The sequence below is a fragment of the Carassius auratus genome, chromosome 46 (assembly GCF_003368295.1).
Source record: "Carassius auratus strain Wakin chromosome 46, ASM336829v1, whole genome shotgun sequence".
NCBI lineage: Eukaryota > Metazoa > Chordata > Actinopteri > Cypriniformes > Cyprinidae > Carassius > Carassius auratus.
The window spans coordinates 12,569,913-12,581,951 of NC_039288.1; positions in this window are offsets into that span (position 1 = coordinate 12,569,913).

Consider the following 12,039-nt stretch of genomic DNA (forward strand, 5'->3'; position numbering starts at 1 on the left):
GCTATATAAAAAACATCTATCAGCGCAGATAGGAGCAAGCAATAGAAAGATGGTTATTGAATGTTCATGGGTGCTGCTTCCCCTCAGAGTGATGGATCTCGCGCCAGCGCTCCAGGGCTCACGCGACCCCAACACATGATTATATCTGACACTCGTGACCGCAGCTGTCAGGGCCACAAAACGGATGGAAAACCGAGAGCGACAGACTAATTAGGTCTTTCCTGAGAGGTGGTTTATTTTCATATTTACTCCAGAGCGGTGAAGGCCAAATCCCCGCTCACCCCTAGAACTACCGTGCCACACAAACAGATCACAATTACAAAGAAAATAGGCCTGATTGCTTTTTGATTGGTTTAATAGCATATTGAAACATATTTCATTTGCTGGCACATGCAGGGGGTGAGAAAAATCACAGGTTGTTGGCCTCTGTTAGTACAGAAGACACACATTATTGGCTTTTAATGAATATTGTTTGTATTTATCTTGTCTGCGGTGAAATAGATTGAAAGAGTACGGCTGGGATTCCATTATCAGCCAAAATTGCACACAAACAGAATGAATCATGGATCAAGAACGGCAAAGAATGCTGTAAATTACTAGAAATATTTGCTGATTTATGGGACTATCCTCCCAGTTTTATGGGTTTTTCGAGAAGATGGAGGGGATACGCTTAACTTACTAGCAACTGACTCAAGATTTTAGAATGGCTGCTATCAGGGAGTGCTAAGCTATATAAAAGATGAGACATTCGAATGAGAATCAAGGGTTTATTGCTAAATTAAAAAAAACTTTTTTAAAGAACACTTAGGAATATTCCACTCAGGAAACAAAGCTAAAGTTACAGGCACACTTTTTCATCAACACTGCTAAGTTATATGCTAACAATGCTAGCAAACACTTTTCGGTTCATTTAAATAATTCAGAATTTGCGTGCATCAATTATTTCACTTATATGAATGTATTTCTCTTGCAATATAGACCAAACCATGCTAATGTTAGGATAAAATATATTTAGTAAGATATTACATTACGTAAGCTATATTGATTTGTGTTTGGGATGTTTACATTTTAGTGCAGCATTAATTTACGATTCATGGCACAATTTTCATGTTTTATTTTTATCATCCACTAAACTTGTGGAGGAGAAGAAAATAAACCCCTCTTGGTTGATAATTGCACCCTCTTCTGGTTTACTGATGAAATACTCTTGTGGGTTCTGCCACACAGGGAGCTAGCATGCTGTCCACTTAAATAAATGAGCATTAATTGAACATTATCTCCTTTTTGCTTGGAAGGCTATAGGAATTTTTCACTAAAGAGCATTTAGAGTCTAGAGTTTATTTCAATGAACGCAGTCGCAGCCTGAGATTTGATGTAGATTGCAAACAATTAAGCACAAATGCTTTTCCTGCTTGACCTATCACTGCAGTTTGCTTATGCTATTATCACTTTTAGACATATGGTGCTATCACTATGTTTTTATCATGTAGCTATGTTTATATAATAAGGTTAATGCAGTGAGCTAATAACGATTTTCATAAAGGATGATTAGGGTGTTCCTTGTTTAATAGTAGGCTATTAAAGGGTGCATTTTGATAATGACATATTCTGTGGGATTAAGGGAGGAAGTCCTGGGGGTGGTGAGATCCATGTTTCCATCTCACTTGCTCTATCGAAATCATAATTTTGCCTTTTTTTTCTGTGGCAGGATTTGTGCTTGATCTTCCCTCAAGTGTAATTATAGGCTATGCTTTAGCCTTGCCTTCTGTGATATCCAGACCAATAAAATTACACTTCACTCAGACCATTTTTCATTCCACTGCCACTGTGCTGTCCTCTAAATTTGATCTTAGGTCTGGTGAAGTTGAGTTTCCCATGCCAACCACAAGACAGCGGTCCCAGATAGAGCCACAGTTGCTTGATTATAGCATGGCCATTGACCTCAAGCATGTACGAAAACAGAAAATAGCTGCAAGTATTCCCGATGTGCCTGCATATTTTGATAAGATTTAGATGTTAAGCAGAATGACAGCAGCGCTCAAGAGGAATGACTCCAGAGGTCCAGACTGTAAGGCTCAGCAAGTATTACTGAAGATGTCATTTCAGGCCCCATTTCCCAAATACTAGATTTCATAGTTGGATGATATACTATTGATAGATAAACCAGTCATGCCAGAAATCTGATTTCAGCATAACGTCATAGGGTTATTATTTTGGGGGCTTCTGGGAGACAGAAGCAGTGGTGCTCACTGAGAATGTAATCGCAGATAGCATGAAAATATGCTCTTAAATGGATTTTGCTTTGGCCCTAATATAAACTTCCAATCAGAAAGCAGGCTTTGCTAGCGGTCATATACTATAAAATATAGTAGCTCTTACCTCAGAGCACTTAGGTAATAATGGACTATTTTTTCTTTAGCTGAAGCTTTACTATAATATACAGGCAGAATTATACAATTATTATTTTAATTCAAGTAAATATTTTGCATCCGCGTATTTATTTGGTGAGATCTCTTTTGGCATCATGATACATTTTTATTTGACCATTAGAACCTACTGTCTGATCATTATCCATGTGTACATTTTCCTCTGTCATATAATAGGTACAATTCGTTTTTTTTTTTTTTTTTTTTGTTGTTGTTCTTAAAATGTTCCCTCATGCATCCAGTTCCCTATGGAAGCCTATTTCTTCTATATTAGAAAATAAAAACTCATGCTTTGTCATATTTAAGTCATATTTCTGAAATGCAAAGTTAATTAATTTACTTAATAACTTAATGTATTTAATTTAGTTTTACATATCTTATAATTATGACATTTATCTCATCATTTAAACTTATGTCATAAGTGTTCTAATTATGAGATAAAGTCAAACTTGTGACTATGAAATTTTTACAAAATTATGAGACAAGGGGGCGGGGTTAGGTGTAGGTCATTCTTACAAATGTATATGTATTGTGCAATTCATAAAATACATACGATTTAGCACATACGAATTAGCCACCTCGTAAAATATGTACAAATTGCCATGAGATCAGGCTGCATAATTATGATTTTTCTTATGTGGCAGAAATGGGCTTCCCTACGTTCCTCTCTTGCAAAAAGCTCAATATTCTAATAGCTTTTCCTCTCACCATTGTTTGTTTAAAAATTTATAATTGTTATTAATAATTACTTCTCAGGATAGCACAGGATCCCTTATCATGTTCCTCTCGCAGGGGTCCTACAGGATTAACCCAAAACATGTTTTGTTTGATATGACCAAGTGGATCTGGCTGTGGGATTTCAATAAGGCACTATTTCACTCTTGGCCGAAAAGATAATAGCCCGTGTGGAGATGGATCAAGTAACGCTTCCCTTTTGCCACAGCCGATCTGAAAACTCCAGGTACAGAATGGAAAAGCGTGAAATAGAATAATAACACTGTCTGAAATGTGTTTTGTTCAACACAGCTGCTGCCTCAAAGACCCATTTAGAGTTAAGACTTATATATAGTGCTTATAAACAGCCCAGCAGAAGTAAATAGGAAAATGAAGGAAATGTGATGTGTGAACGGCTGGTAGACTCAAGGTTTTGACTCCTCAGGACACATGTAGATGCAGATAAAATGAATTTCTGTTTACCACATATTGTTAACAATGAAACTCAAAGCGCAATTAAGGGCTGTTAGGAGTCATTGATGGGAGATTTTCACTGAACTGAAGGTTGTGTACATTCACAGTTGGTTAAGAATGTATCTAAATTGGACCCCTGAGCACCGGAGCGTGAACGTTTATGAATGGCCCTTAAACATCGCAGCCTTCTAGTGGTTATTAACAGGATTCAGAAAAGTTTTGGGTTTCACAATCCACTATGATGAGGCTTTCGATGGTGACTTGCAGTATTTCAGTGACTGCTTGCACAATTTGTGCATTTTATTTTATTTTTTCTCTCCACTGGTGCCATGAATGTGATTTGTAACATCTCGTTACATGGTGGTCTTGTTAACTTAAAATTATTCACATGGCACTATTTCCCACCCTGACTTTCTCTGTGTGTGAGTTCAGAATATCTCTCTTCTGTCTTTGATCTGCCTACCTTTTCAGCAGTTTGAAAGAAATGGTATCTGCAAAACGGCTCCAAATTATGTCCGCTTAGAAACTAATGAGTCCAGCTTCCTTTGTCAAAATACAGTAGAGGAGTACAAAAGATAGAAAGCAGAGGGAATAGTGTCGTTGTCTGTTAGCATATGCTGTTAATAATGATGCATAGTTTGGACATGAATCGCTGTGGTTTATTTGGCACATCTGATGTTTTTCTTTGACAGAATCTTATCCATGTGAAGAGTTTATGTTCCATTCCTTGGTCATTACGTCGTGAGTAGTTGTTTAGACCTGTTATTGTGATTTTATCTATTTAATTGCAACACATTCTTTGAAATATTCAGCAGTGGGTATTTAATTAGTGAATGTGTGTGAGAGGAGCTATGTGAAGTTTGACAGGTTAAAGTATGAATGAGGGTGAAGGGGAAGCTTTGAGTCTGTGTTTGATCCAGTTTGGTCTTTTATTTCGAACTCACATTGATCTCTGAACTTATACAGACCTAAACAACATGCTAGCAAACATTCAAATGCTGAATTCTGGAGTCTCCTGTTATTGGTGTAAACCGTCTTGAAACCAGACTGAAAATTCTGCCCATTGTGTAGAAAAACATGGATTGTTCCAGAAATGTTTCAGACTCTTGCAAGAACAAACTTGTTTTGTTTTCACAAGCCTCTCAGTTTTTTTTTATTTTGTTTTTGTTATGAGAAAAATAAAAGTTAAATCTAGAGATCTGCAGATGATGGTAATAAAATAAACACCATCTCTTTTGAAACCATAACATTGAGTCCATGTAACTCATCTTTCATGAACATCTGCTGTTATGTCTAGCGGTGCAGGAGATCAGAGGTCTGAAACAACTGGTTTTGACTCGGGTATATATAATAGTGTTAGTTTATAATAACAAAATCAGCCTACTCATAAATCCTATCAGTTCTCTTCTAAACACTGGTCAAGCTGCATGATCATGCTTGATGCAAACTCGATCATGAGAAAAGCATGACCATGCATACATTGTTACTGTGCGTTTTGTTGCACCAGGAACACATCTCTGCAGTTTCCAGTGATAAGTGAGTTTTCTTTTCAACAATACAGATACATTATTTTCTATCCATCGGTCATACTTTATTGTAAGGTCTCATTCTCACTTTTATTACTGTAACTATTAACAATTACTTTTGGCCCAATAAACTCATAATTTGCTGCCTATTAATAGTTAGTAAGGTATAGTTATTAAGTTTAGATGTGTTATGGAATTAAGGGATCTAAAATGTGGTAATGCATGATAAGGCATTAATATGTGCTTTATAAGTACTAATAAACAACCAATATGCTAGTAATATGCATGCTAATAAACAACTAGTTAACCGTGAGAATTGTTGAATAATAAAACATTTTGTTCTTTTGCAAACAACTCATACACTGCAAATGAGAAAATGTATCTTAATCTTTCAATTAAACATTTTAAATCTGTTTACTTGACCAGCAACACTGCATTGCATGTTAAGACTTGTTTTCATTGATGGTATGTTGAAAATATTATTATATGGTATTAGTATATACTAATATAGTATTAAAATATTAGTATATTATGTCTTAATGCAATGGCAGATTATTATTATTGTTATTATTATTATGTTTTTTTTGTTGTTTTTTGCTTTACAGATTTGTGCTGCTGGTGCAGTAATACAAAAAAAACTGATACATTCTCTGAAAACCAGTCATGGTTTTCTGCTTCTCAAGTTTCTTAAATTAATGATGTTTGGATATTTTTACTGGAAAATTAAACAAACACCCCTTAAGAATATAATTTGTTCAGAATTAAGTCATCTTAAGCCAAGTAATAGCTTTTTGATGAACAGACCAAAATTTGTTCTTGTCATTTTACATGGAAACTGCAGTGTATTTCATGGTTTGCAAGAAAAACTCATGTTTTCCCATGTTGTCCCATGATAAGGTATTTTGTCCAGTGTGCACTATCAACCCGCAATGTCTTTTTAACAAGGTAAGTTGTATTCTTTATGTGCTTACCCTGGCGTAGCCCTCATATTTTTTGTACCTTGTCATACAATAATAGTAGGCTAGTCAATATATTTAGAATGTGTACACGTTCAATAAAATGGCCAAATGGATGAATAAGAAAATATCTAATAGGAATCCAGCATAGAATATCTCAAATTAGTTTGACAGCATTACAGCTTGAGCTTTTGAAGTTTTTTTGGACAAAGTTTGACTGAATGTATTATTGCCCTCATAACTGACTGAAATGTAACAGAATCAGACCCTATCCAAACACATGGATGGATTTTAAGACCTGGCCACATACCATGTGGTCCTACTGCTTAAACCCCTATTCAAGGCATGTGGTTCTCAGTGCTGACCCGTGGAATGTGCACTTGGCATTTTCGCTCTCGCACATTTGGTAGTGAATGCAGTTCTCCTGCAGTAAGGTAGTAACGAGTTAAACTGTCTGATTAGCTGGCTTTGGGATCTGCCAAACCCTCTGTCAGTTAGCCGAACACCCCACGTCTCTCCTGGATTAGGTCTTTTAATGCGTGTACTTTGTACTAACCCACTCACCCACACATGCCAGAATTCCACCTTTATTTATAGTGGAACGTTTCTTAGATCTCACTCCCCCTTCCATAAATTATTTCACTCAGTCCATCAATTCTCCACCTCCAGTTCTGAGCCATACAAAGCCAAGGGAGAGAAAAGGAAAACAGAGGCCAAACCAATAAAAGCTGCCTGGAGGGAGAGCCTGCCTCACCTCATCTATTAGTATATACACAAATCTGTATTGTTATTTCAGCCTTCGCAAAAGCCATATGTGCAGCAATGAGATTGACATTGTTCTATGAGTTTTAATTCATACCCATCCAGTGAAAGGAAAAATGAAGCACTCAAAGAGCAAGTTCAGACCTCAGCGTTTATAGTAAAGTAGAAATGATTTTGTTTAAAATGGAAATACGTGTTTCTTCACATTCTCACTTTGTTAAACAGCTCTCTGGAATACTCGATTTTGGATGGTAAATCGCTGCATTCAGCAACCAGCTGATTTCAGTAGAGTGCAACAGTCAGATCTTGGAAGTAAATATCCAATAAATTTTCTCCATAGGGGAATTGATTGTAAACAGTAACTTAAAAGCTTAAATAAAGGTTTAAAGTAATTAATGGTATATGCTTTTTTTCAACACACAGACATATATATACATATATACAAAAAAACAAAAAAACAAAAAAACAGTGGGGACAAAATTACATAATTGTCTTTTTACATTTTGCGTTGCATATCCCGCCGCGTGAACATAAAACCATGTCTGCATTTGTGATCAGTGAAATTACAAACAACGAACGCTACTCCACACTGCTAAAACTTGTGTTTGAATTGTCAGTGGCAAATTCTTTATGAAAATCTACTTACAGGTTGTGTGTCAGAAGCGCCAAACTGTCTTTGCAAAGGACACTTTGCAGAAACAACCCTTGTGCACAGAAGGCATTGAAGGCTACTTTCCCAGGTCCAGGTCCGATGTACATTCACTGAATCACTATTTCCCACAATCCAATGCGGAGTAGCTTCGAGCTGGAAAGCGAGAACATGTGTTAATGTGTTCATTTTTGTTCTCTGTATTTTAATAGCATTAAATGATTATGAACATTAAAGCATTACAAAAAAAGTATTATATACCATCAATGATACCACAAAGCTGAAGGGGAGGTATGTATAATTGCAATATAAAGTCATTTTGAGTGTTATTGCTATTAATATTATTTTCTAAAATAAGGTACATGTAATATAAAAGTACATATGACCATGTTTTTGCAACAGTTCAAGTCTCACACGCAGTGTATACATCACCGTCCGAATCTGTTCACTTATTTTTCTCACTCCTTCCTGATATAGTGAACTCAACTGCCATACACTATACAGGGATTAGTGAATGCGTAAACGAGTGAGTAATTTCAGACACAGCAACTGATTTTTGTGTGTCCCCTTTTGGAAGGCCAAACAAAGACGTTTTGCTTTCACAACGAAACACACAGCATCTCCACGACATGACAACAGTGAGAATAAAGTCACACCTTCTTTCTTTTCGTAAACATTTATGCAATATTATGCAAATCTAACCACACAGTGATGTAGACATGTGGGGGTGTGTTTAAACAAGGCATTTTAGGAGGGTATGGACGATAAAGAATATCTATATATATGATGGGCTGTCATGTAAGCAGATACATTATCGCTGTCATAATTGTAGTTCTGTAGAACTTAATTCCATGTTTTGTATCATTAGCGCACAAAAATATCTAATCACTTCACATTCTCTGTATTTCACAGATGTTCACATGTACTTAAGATGAGTAGTAATAAATTTCACACTCAAAGCTTTATTGCCTTAAGGGTCTCCTAAGAATTATGATGTGATATAAAGCTAAAATCTCTTATTTATGATTTTATTTCAGCCCCCTGTGTGTGTGTGTGTGTGTGTGTGTGTGTGTGTGTGTGTGTGTGTGTGTGTGTGTGTGTGTGTGTGTGTGTGTGTGTGTGTGTGTGTGTGTGTGCGCGTGTGTGTGTGTGTGTGTGTGTGTGTGTGTGTGTGTGTGTGTGTGTGAATGGGGGTTATTTATGATGGCCAGAGTTTAAAAACATTCCTCACTGTAAATGAACGGCTGCATTTCAGCGTGGTAATAATGGACCATCAGCATATCATTTATCGGAATATGAAATATGCAACAAGTTTGCATTTGTTTTGCTTCCATTTATCACCAATGACACATACTGGCGCTTGGAGCACTTGAATATATTAACAAAGCAAAATGTTGGGAATAATGGCAATGCGTTTTTAATGCTTGACTCCTCAGGCAAACTAAGTATTGAGTGCACACTTATGAATTAGGAGTAACAAGATGATAAAACAGAATTGTTGCAATAGAATCAGTTTGATATGCAAGTTTGATAGAGAATCATTTTACCAAGCACATAAAAACAAATGAGGCTATTAAGTTTCTCTTTATTAGTTTCCTGCAAATGCTGAATTTTAAAGCTGCATAAAATATTTGTAGATTACACAACAGGTCAAAGCATTTTTGTTCTCTCTGTTTGCACTTCAAACATCTGCTTCTAAAAGCCTCTTATGAAAATCAAATTAACATTCATCAAAGTTTTCCTTGCAGTTCGGAACCATTGACATTAAATGTCTCTAATCAAGCTTATAAACGCTGCCGTTTTGGCTGCCTCATTAGACAACCTGACCTCTGTGATGTCAAACACTCGCTTCAGGACAGAAAGAACTCATCAGGGTTTATTTATTTCATCATTTAGGAAGTGGATGATTTCCCAGCCCCCTCTTTGCATAATTTGCTGCTAACATTATTAGCTCACATTATGTTTTCTGTTGGTCCAATGAGGCATTTGGCATGGCCATGACATTCAGATGAGTTTGCTTGTGGGCTAATGTGTTTGATTATGCATAACATGTAAAAGTATGGATGTAGATCACAGCATATGACTTCACTCGATCCCTTTTATTTCCGATTAAAGTTATCATTTAAACAGCAGTTGTCTTCTGTATTTTGTTGCAGAAGGCAATGTAAGTTTGATGACCTGCTGTGCTAAAGGCAGGGTCACAGTTATTTTCACTTTGCTTGTACAGTAATGTAAATCCACCCTGAGCATGGTATAGGTCACCCACACTAGAAATTTGCTGAAAATGTACTCACCCTCAGGCCATCCAATATGTATATTTAGCATTACATCACTTGCTCCCCAGTGGATCTTCTGTAGTGAATGGGTGCCGTCAGAATGCATGTAATCGTCAAGACTTCAGTCCTTTAGTTAACAATTTGAACATTTTCACTTAACTTAACTCACTTCACCTAAAACCCTAAAATAACCAGAAAAAGGGTGAGACAACTGCAGTTCTTGTCAGAATCTGTGTATTATTTGACCTGTAATGAGAATTTTGTAAAAGCAAAAACTATTTTTTTTTAAGTCAGATTATAACTTTATAGTTTTAATAATTATAAGCTTCACGTTTCCTTCAAAAATATTCCCTATTCAGTTCTGAAATAGGGCCTCTCTGTAACCTCTTTCTTTTTTTTTTTAAGAAAACTACAGGTGGAAATTGTTTTGTGGTAATAAACATTAACTTGTTTAACTTGTATTGAAGCTTGAATATTCCTTTTAAGGCTTTATTTATTTAAGACTGCTCTTGTTATATTTCAAAATAGATAGTGATGAAATAGAGCACCAATGTCTTGTTGATAGGTGGTGCTTTCAGCCTTAAGCATTTGTTCAAAAGTAAATGTCATGAGACAAGACAACATGCAGGGGAAAACTGTTTTTTTTTTTTTTTTTATAACATGCCTAGATGAAAGCAAAATTTATTTCAATACAAGAAAAGCATGAAAAAATGTTGCTCATGCAATATGCATGAAATGCCAAGACCTTAATTTATGATGTCATACTGTATCTGGATACGCATCATTCACGATGCTCTTTGTTTTCTTGTACATTCTGATCCAGTGGCCTGCAAACATAGCTGTACTGCTAAATTTGCTTTTTATATGGATGACGTCATCCAGAAACGAAAGATGATCATTTTCACCAGGCATGTAGTATGATAGCTGTGGTGCATGTGTACTCCCACACTGAACTTCAACACAGCACTCCACAAGAATTCTTTTGATCTCCTGCTCCTCAGAGGGAGTCTGAGCACAGCTCTTTGCACTGGTATGGGATTTTGGGTTGAGTCTTGGCCAGGATTGAGCTCAATTATTTTTGTTAAAAAGAAACACAAATCTCTGCAAGTCATCTTTTTATCCTATGCACCATTGTACTCAGGGACGTTTCTAGCCAGTTTGACGCCCTAGGCAGATATTCCTATTGGCACTCGCCCAGATTTTATATATATTCTTTTCAGACACCAGTTTCTTGTCACATTTAAATTGGTTGTCATTGTATTCAGCGCATTGTGAGTTCCACAAATCTGAATGCATTATTTGTAAATTGACTGTTAAGATAAACATTTTGCACAGTTCAATAGCTGTAATATCGTGTTGCCACTAGATGCCTGTAAATAGCCCTATGTATCAAACCCTAGTAGCTAAGGCATTGCACATAGTTTGCACATAGATTAATTTGATTACATTTGGATTTGGCTACATGTTTAGATATCATCAATGGCTACTTTTTTATTCATCTATTTTTTGTTGAATTGTTTTGCTGTTGTTGCTTGAAACATTGATTTAAAGTGTCAGTTATTGCATTATTATTTATAATTATTTATTATTTATAAAACCCTTTGTTACCCCAAACTACATATAAAAGTCTGATCAATGGCACAAAAGTAATCAATACAGCCACTTAATCCTTTGCTAATCATTAACCCCTGAACTTCCTCTTTACATAATGAGATGCTCTGCCCACTATGTGAACGATGCTGTTCGATTCAGCATTTCGACATCGCCTTAAGGATGCATTAAACTCTACAAAGCAGTTTAATAAAGGATGTGCTGATATCGTGAATTAATGAATTTTACTATACTAATATTTTTTCATTGTCTGTTCAAGATCATATGGGAATATTACATGACACACTCACTGATCCTTTAACAGTGGATTAGCGCAAAAACACACCTTTTGGACAAGTCATGCAACATGATTTGCCACAAATACTGCCTAAACAAAATACTTATTTTGTGCACTTTATTTACTGTATTTTCAATTGGCCTTTGAACTTATCTTTGTTGCATGGAGAAAAAGAAAAAAAACCTGTCTTGCACTGATAGTGCCCACTGATCTAATGGTGTTGATGAGCACTCAAAAAGCAAACTTTGCACAAAGAAATTGACAGCGCTCTGATCCATTGGTATACAGGCATCGTCAGTTTGACAGTACTCTAGCCCAGAGGTTCCCAGTCCTGGTACTGGATGCACCCCATCACTGCAGACTGTGCA